We start from the raw sequence: 21,093 nt of genomic DNA, 5'->3' as shown, positions 1-21,093 counted from the left end.
TCTCAAACTAGACTACATATTGAGATTGCCTAGGGAACCCCCATCCCTCAGAGATTCTAGTTTAATTGGTCTGGGATGTGATCTGGCCATCAGGAATTTTAAAAGTTCCCCAAGTGATTTCAATGTACAAACAAATTCATGAATCACTGATACCACTCTTATGACTCAGTCATTTTAGTACGAAAGTTTCAAGATCCTGTGAATGGGATTCAAGGGTTCAAGGGCTGAGGTAATTTTTTTCTGGATAAAGTCAGATTTAAAAGCCAGAGCTGCATTGTTTTCCCAGAAGAAGGTCAGGAGAGCTCAGAGCGGGAAGTAAGAGTAAGCTTGGCCTAACAAGCTCTGTTATAAGAAGAAACTTTTTAAAATAGACATATAAAAGACTAAAACCCAAACCGAATTATATATAAAAATAAACCACAAATGCCTCAACTCCATTTTAATCCCCAGAATTACGTTGTACTGGTGGAGAGAGGATGGGTTTTGGAGTCAGAGGTCCAGGTTTAGAGTCTGGTTTCTCCACTTCAGAGCTCTGGGATCTTAGATGAGTCATTTGGCCTCTTTGAATTTTGATTTACTCATCTGAAAACAGTAACAATGGTTACTCTGGTGGCTTTTTTTGCAAAGATTAAACATGTTGCTATGTGTTATGCTTTTAATTACAATACACAGCAATTATGATATAATTACGATTGATAAAAAAATCAAATATTTGCCATCTGGGCAGCATCCAACTCACCCCAACCGATATTTAATGAGCATCTTTGATATAATATTCCTACACAAATCTATTTTATGTTCACAATTTCTTTGTTTTTATAGCAGACATTGTAAACATACACAAAAACAGAAAGAATCCTGTAATTCTGTGCTTGTCAAGCTTTAGTGTTTCTATGATTCACCTGGGGAGCTTGTTAAACTGCAGATTCTCAGTAGATCTGCAGTGGGGCCCGAGACTCTGCATTTCTAGGAAAAAGATTCCCTGTGACACTCAGGGGTGACCACAAATACCATACACGTGTGTTGCTATCACAAAAGACAGACTGGGTGGCTTAAACAACAGAGACTGATTTCTCACAGTTCTGCAGGCTGAGAAGTCTTGAGATCAGGGTGCCAGAATGGTCAAGTCCTGGTGAGAACCCTCTTACTAGCTTCCGGACTCCTCTTTTTTGCTCCTCGCATAGCAGAGAGACGATGCTCTAATGCCTCTTCTTGTGCTTCTAAGGGCACAAATCCCAACGTGCGGGCTCTGGCCTCATGATTTCCTCTAAACCTAATTCCCTCCCAAAGATCCTGTCTCCTAATACTATGGCCTTAGGAGTTAGGGTTTCAGTATAAGAATTTTGGGGAGGCACAAACATACAGTCCATAACACAAGGGTATAAGGTACTTCTAAGCACTATTATTCAACGTCAACAGCAACTGATTCATGGCCAATTTTGCTTCTGCCTTCTCTTCATCTAGCCGTACCCCAGTTATTTTGAAGTAAATCTCAGGTTCCTATCACTCACTACACCTACATTTTAGTATGTATCTCTTTAAGACGAGATACAGTCGTATCTCAGAGATGTTGAGATTGGGTTCCACGTCACTGCGATCAAGTGAATCTCGCAATAAAGTGAGTCAAATGAACTTTTTGGTTTCCAGTGCATAGAGAAGTCATTTTTACATTATACTGTAGTCTATTAAGTGTGCAATAACATTATGACTAAAAACAATGTACGTACCTTAATTAGAAAATATAGCTAAAGGGGCGCCTGGGTAGCGCAGTCGTTAAAGCGTCTGCCTTCCGCTCAGGGCGTGATCCCGGCGTTCCGGGATCGAGTCCCACATCGGGCTCCTCTTCTGGGAGCCTGCTTCTTCCTCTCTCACTTGCCTGCTGTGTTCCCTCTCTCGCTGGCTGTCTCTCTGTCACATAAATAAATAAAATCTTTAAAAAAAAAAAAAAAAAAGAAAATATAGCTAAAAATTACTAACCATCATCTGAGCACAGCGAGACAAATACAATACTGACGAAAAAGATCGAAATAGTGTGAGAATTAGTAAAATGTGACCCCGAGACACAAAGTGAGCAAATGCTGTTGGAAAAATGATGCCAACAGACTTGCTTGGCCCAGAGTTGCTACAAATGTCCAATCTGTAAAAAAACAAACAAACAAACAAACAAAAAAAACCCAGTATCTGCAAACTGCAATAAAGCCAAGCACATTAAGACAAGGTATGCCTGTATCGTTGAAAAATATAACCACAGGGGCGCCTGGGTGGCGCAGTCGTTAAGCGTCTGCCTTCGGCTCAGGGCGTGATCCCGGCGTTCAGGAATCGAGTCCCACATCGGGCTCCTCTGCTGGGAGCCTGCTTCTTCCTCTCCCACTCCCCCTGCTGTGTTCCCTCTCTCGCTGGCTGTCTATCTCTGTCAAATAAATAAATAAAATCTTTAAAAAAAAAAAAAAAGAAAAGAAAAATATAACCACAATATTAACATCACTTCCCTAAAAAATTTGGCAGTGATTTTTAATTTTATTTATTTATTTATTTATTGGTGCAAAAAGGTGGTTTTATTAAAGCACAGGGACAGGGCCTGTGGGCAGAAAGAGCTGCCTGGGGTCACAAGAAGTGGCCTATGATATACTTTCTTTTATTATTATTATTATTATTATTATTATTATTATTATTAACATATAATGTATTATTTGTTTCAGGGGTCCAGGTCTGTGATTCATCAGTCTTAACAAAATACACAGTGCTCAACACAACACATACCCTCCCCAGTGTCCATCACCCAGCCACCCCAGCCCTCCTACCCCCCTCCATTCCAGCAACCCTCAGTTTGTTTCCTGAGATTCAGAGACTCTTATGGTTTGTCTCCCTCTCTGGTTTTGTCTTGTTTTATTTTTTCCTCTCTTCCCCTGCCTTGTTTCTCAAATTCCACGAGTGATATTATCTGATAATTGTCTTTCTCTGACTGACTGATTTTGCTTAGTATAATACCCTCTAGTTCCTAGTTCCATCCATGTCATTGCAAATGGCAAGATTTCATTTTTGATGGCTGCATAATATTCCATCCCATATATACATACACCACTTCTTTATCCTTTCATCTGTCAATGGACATCTGGGCTCTTTCCATAGTTTGGCTACTGTGGACATTGCTGCTATAAACATTGGGGTGCAGGTGCCCCTTTGAATCACTACATTTGTATCTTTGGGGTAAATATCTAGTAGTGCCATTGCTGGATCATGGGTAGCTCTATTTTCAACTTTTTGAGGAACCTCCATACTGTTTTCCAGAGTGGCTGCACCAGCTTGCACTCCCACCAACAGTGTAGAAAGCTTCCCCTTTCTCCTCATCCTCACCAACATCTGTTGTTTCCCAACTTGTTAATTTTAGCCATTCTGACTGGTGTGAGGTGGTATCTCATTGTGGTTTTGATTTGTATTTCCCTGATGCTGAGTGATATGGAGCACTTTTTCATATGTCTGTCGGCCATTTGGATGTCTTCTTTACAGAAATGTCTGTTCATGTCTTCTGCCCATTTCTTGACTGGATTATTTGTTCCTTAGGTGTTGAGTTTGATGAGTTCTTTAGAGATTTTGGATACTAGCCCTTTATCCGATATGTCATTTGCAAATATCTTCTCCCATTGTCAGTTGTCAAAGTTTTGTCAAATGTTTGACAGTTTCCGTTGCTGTGCAAAAGTTTTCTATCGTGATGAAGTCCCAATAGTTCATTTTCTCTTTTGTTTCCCTTACCTTTGGAAACATGTCTAGCAAGAATTTGCTATGGCTGAGGTCACAGAGTTTGCTGCCTGTATTCTCCTCAAGGATTTGATGGATTCCTGTCTCACATTTAGGTCTTTCATCCATTTGAGTCTATTTTTGTGTGTGGTGTAAGGAAATGGTCCAGTTTCATTCTTCAGCATGTGGCTGTCCAATTTTCCTAACGCCATTTGTTGAAGAGACTGTCTTTTTTCCACTGGCTATTCTTTCCTGCTTTGTCGAAGATGAGTTGATCATAGAGTTGAGGGTCCATTTCTGAGTTCTCTATTCTGTTCCATTGATCTACGTGTCTGTTTTTGTGCCAGTACTATACTGTCTTGATGATTACAGCTTTGTAACAGAGCTTGAAGTCCAGAATTGTGATGCCACCAGCGGTGGTTTTGTTTTTCAACATTCCTCTAGCTATTCGGGGTCTTTTCTCGTTCCATACAAATTTTAGGATTATTTGTTCCATTTCTGTGAAAAAAGTTGATGGTATTTTGATAGGGATTGCACTCAATGTATAGATTGCTCTAGGTAGCATAGACATTTTAACAATATTTGTTCTTCCAATCCATGAGCATGCAACGTTTTTCCATTTCTTTTTGTCTTCCTCAATTTCTTTCATTAGTGTTCTATAGTTTTCTGAGTAGAGATTCTTTCCCTCTTTGGTTAGGCTTATTCCTAGGTATCTTATGGTTTTTGGTGCAGTTGTAAATGGGACTGGCTCCTTAACTTCTCTTTCTTCTGTTTTGTTGTTGGTGTATAGAAATGCAACTGATTTCTGCACATTGATTTTATATCCTGCCACTTTGATGAATTCCTGTATGAGTTCTAGCAGTTTTGGTTTTTCAAAAAGGGTTTTCCACATAAAGTATCATATCATCCGCAAAGAGTGAGAGTTTGACTTCTTCTTTGCCAATTCAGATGCCTTTTCTTTCTTTTTGTTGTCTGATTGCTGAGGGTAGGATGTCTAGTACAATGCTGAACACCAGTGGTGATAGTGGACATCCCTGCCGTCTTCCTGACCTTAGAGGAAAAGCTCTCAGTTTTTCCCCATTGAGAATGATATTCGCTGTGGGTTTTTCATAGATGGCTTTTATGATATTGAGGTATGCACCCTCTATCCCAACACTGTGAAGACTTTTAATCAAGAAAGGATGCTGTACTTTGTCAAATGCTTTTTCTGCATCAATTGAGAGTATTGTATGGTTCCTGTTCTTTCTTTTATTAATGTAGTGTATCACATTGATTGATTTGCAGATGTTGAACCAACCTTGCAGCCCAGAAATAAATCCCACTTGGTAGTGGTGAATAGCCTTTTAATGTACTGTTGGATCCTATTGGCTAGTATTTTGGTGAGGATTTTTGCATCCATGTTCATTAGGGATATTAATTGGTAATTCTCCTTTTTGGTGGGGTCTTTTTCTGGTTTTGGGATCAAGGTAATGCTGGCCTCATAGAATAAGTTTGGAAGTTTTCCTTCCATTTCTATTTTTTTGGAACAGTTTCAGAACAGGTATTAATTTTCTTTAAGTGTTTGGTAGAATTCCCCTGGGAAGCCATCTGGCCCTGGGCTCTTTGTTGGGAGATTTTTGATTAGTGATTCAATTTCCTTGCTGGTTATGAGTCTGTTCAGGTTTTCTGTTTCTTCCTGGTTCGGTTTTGGTAGTTTATATGTCTCTAGAAATGCATCCACTTCTACTAGGTTGTCTAATTTGTTGGCATATAGTTGCTCATAATATGTTCTTATAATTGTTTGTATTTCTTCGGTGTTGGTTGTGATCGCTCCTCTTTCATTCATGATTTTATTTATTTGGGTCCTTTCTCTTTTCTTTCTGATAAGTCTGGCCTCTGGTTTATCAATCTTATTAATTCTTTCAAAGAATTAATAAGCTCCTAGTTTTGTTGATCTGTTCTACTGTTCTTTTGGTTTCTAGTTCATTGATTTCTGCTCTGATCTTTATTATTTCTCTTCTCCTGCTGGGTTTAGGCTTTATTTGCTCTTCTTTCTCCAACTCCTTTAGGTGTAGCGTTAGGTTGTGTATTTGAGACCTTTCTTGTTTCTTGAGAAAGAAAGGCTTGTATTGCTATATACTTCCCCTTTAAGACTGTGTTTGCTGCATCCCAAAGGTTTCAAACAGTTGTGTTTTCATTTTCATTTGTTTCCATGAATTTTTTTAGTTCTTCTTTAATTTCCTGGTTGACCCATTCATTCTTTAGTAGGATGCTCTTTAGCCTCCATGTATTTGAGTTCTTTTGAAATTTCCTCTTGTGATTGAGTTCAAGTTTCAAAGCATTGTGGCCTGAAAATATGCAGGGAATGATCCCAATCTTCTGGTACTGGTTGAGACCCGATTTGTGACCCAGGATGTGATCTGTTCTGGAGAATGTTCCATGTGCACTAGAGAAGAATGTGTATTCTGTTTCTTTGGGATGGAATGTTCTGAATATATCTGTGAAGTCCATCTGGTCCAGTGTGTGTTATTCAAAGCCCTTATTTCCTTGTTGATCTTTTGCTTAGATGAGTGAGGGGGGTGTTAAAGTCCCCTATTATTGTATTATTGTCGATGTGTTTCTTTGATTTTGTTATTAATTGGCTTATGTAATTGGCTGCTCCCATGCTAGGGGCACAGATATTTACAACTGTTAGATTTTCTTGTTGGATAGACCCTTTAAGTATGATATAGTGTCTTTTCTCATTCCTTATTACAGTCTCTGGTTTAAATTCTAATTTGCCTGATATAAGGATTGCCACCCCAGCTTTCTTTTGATGTCCATTAGCACAGTAAATGGTTTTTCACACCCTCACTTTAAATGTGAAGGTGTCTTTGGGTCTAAAGTAAGTCTCTTGCAGACAGTATATCGATGGGTCTTGCTTTTTTATCCAGTCTAATACCCTGTGTCTTTTGATTTGGGCATTTAGCCCATTTACATTCAGGGTAACTATTGAAAGATATGAATTTAGTGCCATTTATTACCTGTAAAGTCACCGTTTCTGTATATTGTCTCTGTTCCTTTCTGGTCTGTGTTACATTTGGGCTCTCTCTTTGCTTAGAAGACCCCTTTCAATATTTCTTGTAGGGCTGGTTTGGTGATTGCAAATTCTTTTAGTTTCTATTTGTCCTGGAAGCTTTTTATCTCTCCTCCTATTTTGGATGACATCCTTGCTGGATAAAGTATTTTTGGCTGCATATTTTTCTCGTTTAGCACCCTGAATGTATCATGCCAGTCCTTTCTGGCCTGCCAGGTCTCCGTGGATAGGTCTCCTGCCAATCTAATGTTTCTACCATTGTAGGTTACAGACCTCTCGTCCTGAGCTGCTTTCAGGATTTTCTCTTTGTCTCTGAGATTTGTAAGTTTTATTATTAGATGTCAGGGTGTTGATCTACTTTTATTGACTTTGAGGATGGTTTTCTGTGCCTCCTGGATTTGATGCCTGTTTCCCTCACCAAATTAGGGAAGTTCTGGAGCTATAATTTGCTCCAATATACCTTCTCCCCCGCTCTCTTCTTCTTCTGGGATCCCAATTATTCTAATATTGTTTTGCTTTATTTTATCACTTATCTCTCAAATTCTCCCCTCGTGATCTCCCCGTCGAGTAGCTGTTTGCCTCTCTTTTCTCAGCTTCTTTATTCTCCGTCCTTTGGTCTTCTATATCACTAATTCTCTCTTCTGCCTCATTTATCCTAGTAGTTAGAGCCTCCATTTTTGATTGTACCTCATTAATAGCCTTTTTTATTTCAACTTGTTTAGATTATATTTCTCCAGAAAGGGATTCTCTAGTGTCTTCTCTGCTTTTTTCAAGCCCAGCTAGTATCTTTATAATCATTATTCTGAACTCTAGTTCCAACATCTTACTACTGTCCATATTGATTAGGTTCCTGGCAGTCGGTATTGCCTCTTGTTCTTTTTTTTGAAGTGAGTTTTTCCATTTTGACATTTTGTCCAGAGAAGAATAGATGAACGAGAGAACAAAATGCTAAAAGGGTAACAACAACCCCAGAGAAATATACTCTAAACAAATCAGAAGAGACCCAAAACCAGGGAGAAGATTTTGGGTGTATTTTGGTCTGTTAGAAGAAATTGCCTCCCAAAATTTTAAAGAAAGAAAAACTTATACATATATAAAATAAGGCTAAATACAATGAAGGGATGGAATATGACTGTAAAAGTGAAAATTAAAAAAGATTTTAAAAATGAATTAATACGATAAAAAGTTGGTTGAAAAAGGAAAGAAAAATTCAAAAAAAAAAAAAGAAAAAGAAAAAAGAAAGAAAGAAAATTTAAAAAATAAAAGTTGAAAGACTAAAGAATCATAGGGGAAAAAAGCCATGAATTCTATGCACTGTATTCCCCTGGTGCTGGCGTTTTTGCAGTTCTCATTGATCGGTAAACTTGGTCTTGGTTGGATGTTCCTGCCGATCTTCTAGAGGAAGGGCTTGTTGCATGGATTCTCAAATGCATTTGCTCCGGGTAGAATTGCACCGCCCTTGCCAGAGGCCAGGCTAAGTACTGTGCTCACATTTGGTCTCAGTAGCTTTTGTTCCCTGAAGGCTTTCCGTACAGCTTTCAAGGATGAGACTGAAAATGGCGGCTTCCCAATCCCTGGCCCCAGATGAGGCAAGAGCTCGAGGCCCCACTCCTCAGGGAACCCTCAGAGAAAAGCAGTCAATCACTTCAGTCTCCCTGGTCTCTGGCCGCACCCCATGCTCACCCGGCCTGTGACCGAGCATTTCTATCTCAGGCACAGGGCCCTAAAGTCTCTAAACCCCGAGGATTCCTGCCGCACGCTCCCGCACTGCTCCTCCTGGGGGAGGAAGGGAGGTCGCCCCAGTTCTGCCGCTTTTTGGGCCCCAGCTCGGAGAGCAGTGGCCCGACTGTGCCGCAGATCACGGTTTATGGCAACCCCCAGCTGAGAGCCCACCCCTCAGCTCACTCTTTGCGACCACCTTCCCTACTTTGATACCTAGGAGCTCTGCTGCACTCAGGCATCCCCAGTCTTTCTTTGACCCTGAGGGTCCTGAGACCACACCGTCCCAGCGAGGGTTCCACCTCCCCGCTTAGCCACCAGAGCTCCGTTGCTCACCAGAGCCGACTTTGAAAAGCTCTGATTTCGCGCTCCTCTGCTCTATCACTTGTGGGTAAGTACTAACGGAGGCTCCCTCCCCCTGCGGTCTATTTGCCCATATATTGCCTCAGATTCACTTCTCTGCACGTCCTACCTTGCAGAAAGTGGTCACCTTTCTGTTCATAGAGTTGCTGCTGTTCTTTTCTTCGATCTCCTTTTGAATTCGTAGGTGTTCACAGTGGTCTGATAGCTACCCAGCTGAATTCCTGGGACCAGACGAAATCTAGGTCTCCAGACTCCTCCGCCATCTTGGACCCACCCTCTGACAGTGAGTTTTAAATACCATCCATATCCAGATAGCATTCACATTTACCCCATTGTCCCATCAGTGCTTTTTTATCGTGATATGTCATTTGTCTCTTCAGTCTCGTTTAGTCTGAAGATTCCTCTTCCAGCTTTTTTTTTTTTAAGAAGCTAACGTGTTAGTCTGGTAGAGATTTACATATTCTCACTTCCTGCACACAACCTCATGAAGTTGTTTAATGTCTCTTCCTGTATTTTCTGTAAATTGGTGGTTGGATCCAGAACCTTAATCAGATTCAGGTTTGATTTTTTGGCGTGTCTACTTCATGGATGGTGCTGTGCATTTCCTCAGGAGGTACCGAATGTCTGCGCCTTTCTATCCGTAGTCTTTTAAAGGAAGTTGTCCCTCCAAACAATGGAATCCACAATTGGGGTATGCTGCCACCGGGTGGTAACAGCACGCATAGCCACAGGTTCAAGCAGTAAAATAAGGGAAACACTTTTCTTGTAAGGTGATGGAAGGCTGGACTTGTTCTCCTCATTGAAACTTTATTAAATTACCACAGTTCTTAAACATGATACTTAAAAGCTACTTTTAAAATAAACTAATGCTGTGTCTTTATAGTGCTTTTATAGCAACTAATAATAGCTACAAATTTATTGAGTCCAGGAACCTTACATCCATGATCTCATTTAATTCTCACAATACCCGATGATATTAAATCATTGTGTCCATGGTAAAACAGTGGTGAGGCTGAGATTTGAGGTCTACCTTTGTTCTCCTAACCATTTCTGTGCCTTGCTGCCTTCCCTTTTGGTCTATTTTGGAGTTGCCTGTACTTGCTGACCCCCTCCTCGCCCCCAGCTTACAGCTGTGCTGACTTTTGTTTGTTTGTCCTGCTTCTTCCCACCCCCCAAACCATTCTCCATCCATCTCTGTTCTGGGAAACTGGGTCCTGTGGCTGTCTGACCCAGTGCCTTCCAACGGCTTCCAACTGAGTTCAGCCCAATTTATTCTTTGTGTTTTCACACTATTTTGCAGTGTTTCTGAATGGCTACTTCCTTCAACAGCTACAACTTTGGCTCCAGGTGGCCCTCTTCAAAAGCTTCTCGCCTACCAACAGCTAATACAATTTTCTCCTCTCACCCCTCAGGCCTCAGGGTGTTAACAACTTCCCCGCTATTCTGTCGCCTGGGAGTCTCAGCTTCCCCATTAGTACACCTCCTCCAGCTACCCCCATCATTAAGACATCTCAAGAAAAAACCCTAGCTGAGGGAGCGCCTCTTATTCACAGCTCAGGTCTTGATCTCAGGGTCATGAGTTCAAGCGCTGCATCGGGCTCCACACTGGGCATGGAGCCTACTTAAAACAACAAAACCCAAAGAAATAGCAACAAGAAAGCCCACCTGGGCTGGGTTGCAGGTGTGCCGGCTGTTTCCCATGAGGATTCTCTCATGCTTTTCATTCACTTCCTTGCGTCTCACTTTGTCCTCAGTCCACTTCAGTGAGGCAAGCACCCCAGCATTTCACTGAAAAGTTACCAGTTTCCACTTTTCCTAGCCAGTGGTTAACTCTCAGTTCTCACCTTTTTTTTTTTTTTTAAGACTTTATTTATTTGACAGAGAGAGCACAAGTAGGCAGAGCAGCAGGCAGAGGGAGAGGGAAAAGCAGGCTCCCTACTGAGGAGAAAGTCCGATGTGGGGCTCTATCTCAGGACTCTGAGATCATAACCTGAGCCAAAGGCAGACGCTCAACTGACTGAGCCACCCAGGCGCCCCTCAGTTCTTATCTTAATCTACTAGCAGCTTTGAAGAAAAATATTTTTTTATTTGAATATGGTTGACACACACTGTTACATTAGTTTTGGGTGTACAACATACAGAATAGTGATTGGACAAGCTTATACGTGATGTTGTGCTCCCCACAGGTGTAACTACCATCTCTTGCCATACGAGGCTATTACAACATCATTGGCTATAGTCCCTACCCAGTGCCTTTTATCCTGTGACTTCCTCATTCCATAAATGGCAGCCCTTACCTCCCACTCCCCTTCCCCCTTCCTGCTCTTCCCCCACCCCCCTCCTGTCTGGCAACCATTAAGTTGTTCTCTGTAGTTATAAGTCTGATTGTGCAAGAGCTGCTTCTGACACTCTCCTTGAAGCGCTTCTTCCCAGGCTTTCCTTCAGACACGGTTGACCTCTGTACCTTCTCAGCCACTCCTTCTTTTCCTGACCACATTTTGGTGGCATGTTCCAGCATTTGATTCACAAACCTCTCCTCTGTCTCTACTCTCTTCCTATTCATCTCATCTAGTCGTGGAGCTTAAATGCCACCTCTGCACAGATGACTCCCCAGTCTGTCTCTAGTCCCAACCTACCCCAGAGCTCCAGAATCACGTCGAATTGCCTACCTGCTATGGCAAAATTAATTCCTGATTCTAGACCTCCTCCCACCCCACCCCGCTATACTACCTACCACTTAGTTGATGGCATCACCATTCACCCACGTGCCCAGCTTGAAACCTTAGAGTCATTCTTGACTCCTCTCCTCACTCCCCAAGATCCACTCCATCAGCAAGTCCTGTGGGGTCTGCCTTCAGAATATATCCAGGATATCGACAGCTTCCCGCCATTCATCACTGCCACCCACACCCGAGCCACTGTCACCTACCAGGACAGCAATAGCTTTCTTGACAGGTCTTACTACTTAAATTCTTCTCCTCACACCTGGAATGAAATCTGAAGTGCTTCCATGGGCTGCAGGACGCTGTGCCATCTGGTGGCTTCTGCCTCTCCACCTTAACCACCCACCTTCCTGCTCTTGCTCTCTCTGCACCCGCCATGTAGACTTTTCCTGAACATGCCAAGCTCAGTCCAGCTCAGAATCTCTCTCTGCTGCTCCCTCTGTGTGGATTTTTTTTTTCTACCTTCACATGGCTATTTTTCATCCTGCAGACCTCTGCTCTCCTGTCATCTCCTCAGAGGGGCCTTCTCAGACCAACTTATCTACAATAGCGACTCTCTCTCCGTGTCACTTGTCATCCCCTGTGCCTGCTTAGTTTTCTTAGCCAGCAAGTGTCACGTTCTGAAATGAAATCACTTATATGTTTACATGTTTGTTCTCTGTCTCTCTTCCTGGAAGGTGAGCTTTGTGAGAGTAGGGAATTGTGGGAGCCCGTTAAATATTTGTTGGGCGGCATCACTTTTATCGTTGTCTCCACACACAGCAAGTGTTTGGTAGATGTTGGCTCCGTGCAGAGTCTTGGAATCCTGTCCCTGATTCTGAAGGCTCCAGGGCTGTTGCAGGCCCCTCCCAGCCTTGGAGGCTGAGGCTATGTGATCTCACTGCGATCCCCTGAGCGCACGCTACAATGCCCTTCTCAAGGACATGGTGATATCTTGGCCATGGAGTTAGGGGTTTTAGAGAACTGCCAGTGAGCCTTCTTTTTTTTTAGGATTTTATTTATTTATTTGACAGAGAGAGACAGCCAGCGAGAGAGGGAACACAAGCAGGGGGAGTGGGAGAGGAAGAAGCAGGCTCCCAGCAGAGGAGCCTGATGTGGAGCTCGATCCCAAAACGCTGGGATCATGCCCTGAGCCGAAGGCAGACGCTTAACGACTGAGCCACCCAGGCACCCCTGCCAGTGAGCCTTCTTATGGTGGACATGGCCATTTCTTAGCTTAAGCCGTCCAGTTTGTCCTTCAGTTCAGTTCTACACAGAGTCCTCTGCTGGCCCCGCTATGGGGAGGCAGAGCCAAGGAAGCTTTGGTGTGAGGAACTCATGGCAAGGAGGGGTCTCCAGCAGCTGTCACAGGAGGCAAGGGGACTGAGTGCACAACAGAGGCGGGGCAGCCAGGCCCAAAGGTGCCTGATTGGCAGTCCATCTGTTCCCAGTAAAATGTTCTGATCTCAGACCTGCTGCCTCGCCTTAACTTGGAAACGCCCCTCAGAGTGAACAGGTTGGGTTTTCCCAGCTATTTCTCCCAACCCAGCTTCAGGGATTCTGGGAATCCTGGCCAGCATGCAGAGCTTCTGAACTGGGAGTGAAAGCTGTTTCAAGATTTATTGGTACGCAAGGAGGGTGATCTGTGGGCTCGGTTACTGTAGATGACCCTCCAGATGACATCTTCTGGTTGTCGTGGCTCTCAGGCACACACAGTATGGCAGCTGCGTTGAAGCTGGGACACAATGCAAGATAACTTCATTTCTTGGCAGGTGTGAATGTTCATCCACTCACATGTCATAAAAAATGTAGCGAGCTGTTGTTTGTCCTGAAATACAATTTTTTGAGATGTTTAATGATATTCCTTTCACCATGTGCTTTATCACCCTCCTCTCAGCTTATTCCCCTACCCCCCCTCCATTTAAGGGGCTGCCTTTTTGGTTGTCTATGTCCCTAGGAAAGGGATGTGATAGAGATGAAAGAAAAATCAAAGGAGTCTTCTTGCTTTGGTGTCCAAAAATATATGCCCTTCCATAAATAGAGACGACTCCAAGAATAGACAAAATCTCTGCGAGAGAGCAGGGCTTCCCAAACCCCATGCTCAAACAAAGAAGAGGTTTCCCTGCAGCTGGGAGAAAGAAAAGACAATGGGGAAGAAATGGAGATAGAGACGGTGGTGGTGTATGGAGGGACAAGCCCTGCCTTCTGGACAAAGTTGAAGGTTGGGGATCCTTTTACTCCAGAGAAGGAGGAGCCTGATTCCCACACTCTCAGATGGCAGAGAAGGGAAGACAGCTTCCAGGACAGAAGGGTCTTGGCTGTCAGGAAGGAGAGAAATGGTAATGGTCACTGGCATGGGCTGATGACCAAGGTCAGGTGCTCACCTCTATCATCTTAATGTGGTGGAAGAGAAATTGTGGGGTGGACTTCAAAAACCTGACATTAAGTTTCTGCTCTTTTGGCAGAATGTGAATTCAAACTCAAAATTAAGCCAAGCTTTCACACACAGACACACAGACACACACAGACACACACACATACACACACACAGATATGCAGACACACAAGAATGTTACATCTCAAAAGAAAGCTTATTGAGTTCCTACTGTGTGCCAGGCTGGGAGCAGGCTCCCAGACATGGTCTCTGGCCTCCAGTATTCAGAGGCTCCCAGCAACATTTGAGTGGCTGGCCATGAGCCTTGGTGTTTGGTGGACTACTGGAAGTGTGTGTCTAAGGCTGCATGATCATAGGGGTAAAGTGTGCATTCTCCTGGGAACTACAGCTCAGGCTTCACACACTCAGAAGACCCCACTTTCAGGGTGCTCACTGCAGTCACTAAACTCCCAGAAGACTACTAGGGAAAGCCAGAGCTTGTGGAGTCTTTCACATGAGGACCACAAACCTTTGGGAACTGGCCACTCTCTGCTCCCAGAAGGCTGCTTAGAGGATGCAAGCTTCCAGGGAGGCAAGGTGCCTGGACGCTACTGTCCTGGATGCTACTGTGGCACAGTCCCCTCCTGCTAGCTCTGAAAGGGCTCAGACTTGGAGAATTCTCCCCGCTGACCTGCTCAGTTTCTCCCCTGGTGACAAATCCTCCACCTATAGGGACTGAATACAGTGGCCATTTCTCTCTCTTTTTTTAAAGTAATCTCTGTACCCAACATGGAGCTCGAACCCATGACCCTATGATCTCAAGTTGCATGCTCCATGGACTGAGCCAGCCAGGCTCTCCTACAGTGTCTAGTTCTTAAAAGGTGACCCTTTTTTCTCTTTGCTCCACGTAGGTCCCTTTCCTTCCCCTCTTCCGTCACCTATGTTTAGTTTCCTGGATTACCGTTTCTGCCCTCCCAGTAAACACTTGCGGAAAACATCTTTATTTCCACAGCAACAAGCACATTAGCTCGTTTGGTGGGCAAGATTCCTACATTTTTGTGCATTCTCACTAATTTCATCAGGAAAACACCTCCCCCCATGTCTCCAGGCCTTTGGGAGAGGATTATATAGTTCTGAAATCACAGCATAGACCTTATTTGTTTCATCCAGAAAATCATTTTGGAATTTTTTTTTGAAGTAATTATGTCTGTTGCCAAAGATTTTAAAAATGCATGTATTACTTTAAAAAGCAATTCAGCTTTGAAAAGGTAATAGACAAATTTGTTATAAAATTCAAAAGGTACTGTCAAATGACAAAACTAAGACAATTTAGTAACAAACTTGCTGTTCTTTGTGCAAAGGAAAACAATCCATGGACTGGGGAAGTATGGTGCCTCACCAGCGGCAAAGCGCTCTTCCCGTGGGATTTGGGGCAAGAGCGAGTTTTATAGAGCATTACAAGCAGCAATACGGAAACAGGGCATGATCGGCTAGGAGGCTGGGGGTTTTCTCATAGAGCTAACAGGACCCGTCTTCTTGGGTAAGGTCAGCTAGCTAACACTGAGGTGGAGGACTGGGGTCGGTGTATGTTAGGTTTCCATGACCGGTGTTTCCTGTAAGTGCAGGCCGATTTAGGCTTAGATTTGTGTCGTGGGCCTCACCATGCTGTGGGTCCTGATGCACCAATGAAGTTTATCAGTACAAAGCCAAAGTGGTGAAAAAGCAGTCCTCTTTCTGCTCCTTTCCTCCAGGCACTCAGTTCTCCCCAGAGGTAATCACAGCTACCAGTTTATTTTGTCTATAAATAAGTTGTAAATATTTCCCAGTTTGTGGCTTGCTTTTCAATTTATTTGTGGGTTTTTTTGGTCATGTTGATGTTTTAACATTTTTACGTAGTCTATTATCTTTAGCTCTAAAAATTAGTTTAAAAATGCAATTGCAGTAACCCTCACACAAATGTTCATAACAGCTTTATTTGTAATAGCTCCAAACCAGAATCATCCCAGATGTCTTTCAACATGTGAACATATATATACACACACGCACACACACACACACATATACACATACATACACAAACACACACCATGGAATGCTACTCAGCAATGAAAAGGAATACATTATTGATACATGCAACACCTTGAATGAATTTGTTTTACAAAATGTTACCATTGGGGATATGGCATAAGAAGAAATATATATTTGCTGTCTGCCTTCCCTCCTCCCCCTTTCCTGGCACACAGCTCCTAAAACCCTTGGAATCTGAAGCAGTAAGTGTATTTCTGTATGTTAATGAGGTGACTACTGGCTGCAGTCTCTTGGAAAGCCCCAAAGGTTGGAGGGGTTGGTTTTTGCCAGAGGAACCAACACTGTGACTGGAGAATTGGAACTTTTAGCCCCATCCCCCAACCCCCAGGGAGGGCAGAGAGGCTGGAGGTTGAGTTAATGATCAGTGGCTGGTGATTTAATCAATCATACCCACATAGTGAAGCCCCCGTAGAAAACCCTAAGCCAAGCATTCAGAGAGCTTCCAGGTCACTGAACACATCAAAGTGCTGGGAGGGTGACTCGCCTGGAAGCTCTGAGCCCCTTCCCACATACCTTGCCCTACGCATCTCTTCCGTTGGGCTGTTCATGAGTTGTATCCGTTTAGAATAAACCAGCAATGTGGTAAGTAAACTCTTTTCCTGAGTTCTGTGAGCTGCTGTAGCAAATTATCAAACCCGAGGAGGGGGTCACGGGAACTCCTGATTTATAGCTGGTTGGTCTGAAGTGCAGGAGGCCCAGACTCCAGATGGGTATGTGAAGTGGGTGCGGCTTCGTGGGACCAAACCCTTAACCTGTGTTGTCTAATGCTAACTCCAGGTAGATCGTGTCAGAATTGAATTGTCAACATTAAACTGGTGTCAGAGTGTTTAGTGTGAGTAGTAACACAGAAAAAAAAGAGAAAGAAAAAGAAAAGAGGAAAAAAAACCCTCTTTTTTTCCTTAGAGGAAAACTGAGCAAAGCATATAAGGGATCTCTCTGCATTATCTCTTATTACTATTGCCTGTGAATCTATAATTATCTCAATAAAGATTTCAATTAAAAATACATGCAATGTAGTACCATGGAAAGTAAAAACGAAGTCTCCCCTCTATACCCTAATTCCATTTTCTAGAGGGAATTTTAACACTACAACATATATCCTTCCAGACATTTTCCTATACTTACACATTTTTCTAAACAAAAATGGGGCTGCATTATTTATCTATATAATTAGCTTATTTTTTCACTGAAAAAGCAGACATCCTTTCATGGCATTTAAGGTTGCCAGATATAGCAACTAAAAATATAAAATCCCCAGTGAAATTTAAATTTTGGATAAATACTGGATAATTTTTTAGTATAAACATGTCCCTATATGTTGCTTTTTTACCTAGAAAACCTAATGGCAGTGTATTTATGTACTTCTTCTGAAAAGTTGGTTGCATAGTAGCCTTTGCCTATTGATGAGGGTGCTCTTTTTTGATCAGACTGTTCATTATCATTCTTATTAATTCACAAAGTCTCTTAAATTTGTATGTACCTTACACTTTAATGTTAAAACTTCTCTCATGTTCAATACAGCAAACATTAACAGAACTACAGAAGAAAAAGCCTGGGCTTTGGATCCCTGGCTCTGCTTCTTACCGGGTAACTAAACTTCTTGAGCTTCAGTTTCCTCATCTGTAAAATGGGAATATGAATATCTACTCTGCAGGATTGGACATAATGTATCTATAGTCCCTAGTACAGTGTCTAGCAGAGAATGGAAACTTAAGATAAACCATTGTTTATTTATAGTGATGTTAAGATCCTGTGGTAGGTGCAAAGGGTAAACAGAATTAAGAAACGTATTCTTGGGGCACCTGGGAGGCACACTCATTTAAGTGTCTGACTCTTGGTTTCAACTTGGGCCCTGATCTCAGGGTCATGAGATTGAGACCCATGATGGGCACTTAGTGCAAGTCTGCTTGAGGTTCTCTCTCCCTCTGTCCCTACCCCCCCCCCCAAATAAATAATTCTTTAAAAAAGAGAAATGTATTCCTGACATTTTTTGTTTACTTTTTATTTTGATACAATTTCCAAGTTATTGGAAAGTTGCAAGAATAGAACAGAACAAGGAACTCTCACATACCTTTTACCCAAATTCACTAATTGTACATATTGCCCTAACATCATTGTCACTGTCATAATCCTCATCATCGTCATCATTCTCTCTCTCTCACTCTCTCTGTTTTCCCCAGAACAAGGACATTCTCTTACCTAACTACAAGTTCAATGGTCAAAATTAGGAAATTTAACAAATTCCCAAAGTAGTTATCTAATTCAAATTTCTGTTGTATTTTTTTTTTTAAGATTTTATGTATTCCTTTGAGAGAGCGAGAGCCAGAGAGCACAAGAGGGGGGTGAGAGAGCATGAGCAGGGTGAAAGGCAGAGGGAGACACAGATTCCCCACCAAGCAGGAAGCCTGTCATGGAGCTCCATCCCAGGACTCCAGGATCATGACCTGAGTAGAAGGCAGACGCTCAACTGACTGAGCCACCCAGGAGCCCCTGAAGTATTTAAGATTTATTTATTTATTTTGAGAGGGGGAGAGAGAGAGAAGAGGGGCAGAGAGTGAGGGAGAGAGAGAGACCCCCAAGCAGACTCTACACTGGGTGGGGAGTCCAACATGGGGCTTGCTCTCATGACCCATGAGATCATGACCTGAGCTGAAACCAAGAGTTGGATGCTTAACCGACTGAGCCACCCAGGCGTCCCTGAAGTTAGGCTTTTTAAAAAAATTTTTGTAGAGCTATCCCCTTTTTTAGCAAGACTATGGCCAAAAACTTAATTTTATGTGGCTTCCCAATTTCTCTTGGATTGCGTATAGGAATTGAGATGTGGTTTATAGCCTGAGGTTGTCTAACCTGGGTTTAGTAAGGGAAGCAGCATTGCTATGAATGGACTGAAGCCTTTGCTTCCTTTCCCCACTGATGACTTAGCCACATGTATCGCTGACATCTGGGTATCCATTCTGCCACCAGAGAAGCACAGTTCTTACCCTTCCTTGCCAAGCCCAGGTACTCCTATGCTGGCAGGGTGGCTGCTTGGTCTTTCTCTGAAAGGTACATCTGCTCATCCCCATCTCCCAGTCAGCACCCCACCCAACTCTAGCCTGGCACACAAGGCCCAGTGAGGTGGGTCTCCACTTCCCGGCTCTTCCTTTCTTGCCACACCCCGTCTCCTTGTGCTCTACCCAACATGCCTTGCTCTGAAGAGACTTGTATTTTCTTGCCTCTGGGCTTCTGCACACATACCTTGCTCTGTCTGCGGTATGCTCTTTTCTTGTCAAATTCTTCTTTTTTCCCAAGGCCTAACTCCAGTACAAAATACATTAATCCCTTGGTCAGAAATGATTGCCCTCCTCTCTGAGCTCTAATCAGCATGACTGTGTGCACTTGTATTTAGTACTTTTGTTTGGCCTTTTATTAGAATTGGTTGTCTGTGAATCTGAATCTGGCTCTTCTGTCTGTGAGCTTGCTTGGGCAGAAGCAACATCTCTTGTTTTCCTTTCTCTGGCATTGCCCTGAATAGGGTCTGGCATAGGGTAGGCACTGGTGACTGGTGGAAGAATGAATAGCACACATTACACTGTGAGAGAGGGGCTGGCATTTGGTTATAGAGATGATGCATGTGAGTGCACATAATTGCTCACAAAGTCATAGTGGATCTTATTGCTGGTAATGGTGTAATTATTGGTAGACACGTTATATCCCAAATGGCCAGACCCACCCAGTTAGTGACTCATGAAACAAGAACAGCACAAACGTAATCCAACCTCCTTATTATCCATATGAGGAAACAGGCCGACAGAGGATCAGGCACTTCTTCTTCTTCTTTTTTTTTTTTAGGTAACTGAGAGGTTTTTATTTTTATTATTATTATTATTATTATTTGGTTTGGATTAGGTGCTTCTTTCTGGCCTCACAACTCAGAGACTTGCCTCCTTGCACTGGACTATTTTGCCTTGTGGCATAATTACTCTCCTCAATTCAGTAATATCCAAACTCTTTTAAATATGTATACTCAAAATAATTTTGAAAAAGTAGACATCTACATTTTCTCATAATCCTGAATGGTCTAAGAATATAATTTTGGGATTATTGTAAATATATCTTTAAAAAGCTGGATTGTTGTACACATCTTAGAATAAAGCTGTAACATCACTCCTTTAAAGTTATCCAATGGACTGGAAATACTGAATGATTTGATATCCACCATCACCCATTAAGAAAAAATACAGAAACAGGGCCGCCTGGGTGGCTCAGTCAGTTCAGCATCTGCCTTGGGCTCTGTCGTGATCTTGGGGTCCTGGGATCAAGTCTGGCTCGGGCTCTCTGCTCGGTGGGGGCCCTGCTTCTCCCTCTCTCTGCCTCTCCCCCTGCTTGTGCTCTCTCTCTTACTCTCTCTCTCTCTGACAAATAAATAAATAAAATCTTTAAAAAAATACACAAAAATACACAGCTTCTTTTTTTTTTTTTTAGTTTCTTATCTTTATTTATTTATTTATTTATTTAATAATGATTTTTTATTATATTATGTTAGTCACCATACAGTACATCCCCGGTTTTCGATGTAAGGCTCGATGATTCATTAGTTGTGTATAACACCCAGTGCACCATGCAATATGTGCCCTCCTTACTACCCATCACCGGTCTATCCCATTCCCCCACCCCCCTCCCCTCTGTAGCCCTCAGTTTGTTTCTCATAGTCCATAGTCTCTCATGTTTCATTCCCCCTTCTGATTACCCCCCCTTTCTTTATCCCTTTCTTCCCCTACTGATCATTCTAGTTCTTATGTTCCATAGATGAGAGAAATCATATGATAGTTGTCTTTCTCTGCTTGACTTATTTCACTAAGCATTATCTCCTCCAGTGCCGTCCATGTTGTAGCAAATGTTGAGAACTCGTTCTTTCTGATAGCTGAGTAATATTCCATTGTATATATGGACCACAACTTCTTAATCCAGTCATCTGTTGCAGGGCATCTCGGCTCCTTCCACGATTTAGCTATTGTGGACATTGCTGCTATGAACATTGGGGTGCATATGGCCCTTCTCTTCACTACGTCTGTATC

The sequence above is a fragment of the Ursus americanus genome, chromosome 18 (assembly GCF_024610735.1).
Source record: "Ursus americanus isolate L20-20 chromosome 18, mUrsAme1.1.p, whole genome shotgun sequence".
Taxonomy (NCBI): domain Eukaryota; kingdom Metazoa; phylum Chordata; class Mammalia; order Carnivora; family Ursidae; genus Ursus; species Ursus americanus.
This window is presented reverse-complemented; position numbering follows the sequence as displayed.